Below are 1,048 nucleotides of genomic sequence, written 5' to 3'. Positions count from 1 at the left end.
GAGGCCTCGCCCTCGATGATTTGCACCAATCCGGAGGAGACTTTCTACGTGAGACCACGCCCCCATGCTGTCCTACCAATCACGGAACGCCTTCGGCCAGCCCGTTGAATGTAATTTGGGTGAGGTTGGCGGTTTGCTGCTTCTCTTGTCAACTCAGGCTGGGGGAGCTGGAGGTGTCCTGCCTGACTTGCGGCCAGATCCTCTGGCCTTGCAAGACGATACTGTGCGAGTGGTGGTCTTTGACCTTTGACCTTTACCGTAGCGCGACAGATCGCATCAAGCGCAATTTGAGGAGTGAGCCCTCCAGGCAGGAAGTGAGCCGGAAGCAGATACCTGGGCCATCTGAGGTCGTCCTCCGTGGCGATTTCCTCTAGGACTTTCTTTCTCGGAGCAGCTGGATCCTACTTGCTCCTTCTTGTACTTGGAACACGCCACTGGACATCAGAAAAGTTTTGTGGCTGCTCAGATACCAAAGAATATCCTTGGATAAAGTTTGTAATTTTATTTAAGGTTAATCCGAGTATACAGAAAACACCCACCCATCCCACTCCTATACTCTTTGAACAAGGCAGGTTTAAAAAAAAAAAAAATGTCTGGAGTCAGACTAATCCCAGACAGTTCTAATCCCTTGTCATTGTGCTGGTTACTATTTGCCTCTTCAGGTCCATTCTGTCTCTTTCGTTATCCTGCTCTATCCAGACAAGACTGACTTCTCCCCACTGCATTATTCGAGCTTCCTTGCTCTCCAGATTCTTGCTGAGTCTCGCTACTGCAAGATATTTACAAGATTACTGTAAGGAAGACATCAGTGCACCAAAAAAGAAAGGTCACAGTTACCTTCCTGACTTCACCAACGATGATCCTGTCCACTGATAGGATGAACAACTTGTTTCTATTTTCCCAGGACTATCCCAGTTTTAGCATTGAAAGTACCACCTCCTCAGATCATATCAGTCGCTCAGTCGTGTCAGACTCTTTGCAACCCCATGAATCGCAGCACGCCAGGCCTCCCTGTCCATCACCAACTCCCGGAGTTCACTGACCTCAC

The sequence above is a fragment of the Bos mutus genome, chromosome 3 (genome assembly GCF_027580195.1).
Source record: "Bos mutus isolate GX-2022 chromosome 3, NWIPB_WYAK_1.1, whole genome shotgun sequence".
Taxonomy (NCBI): Eukaryota; Metazoa; Chordata; class Mammalia; order Artiodactyla; family Bovidae; genus Bos; species Bos mutus.
The sequence above is the reverse complement of the archived record's forward strand: the minus strand, read 5'-3'. Positions refer to the sequence as shown.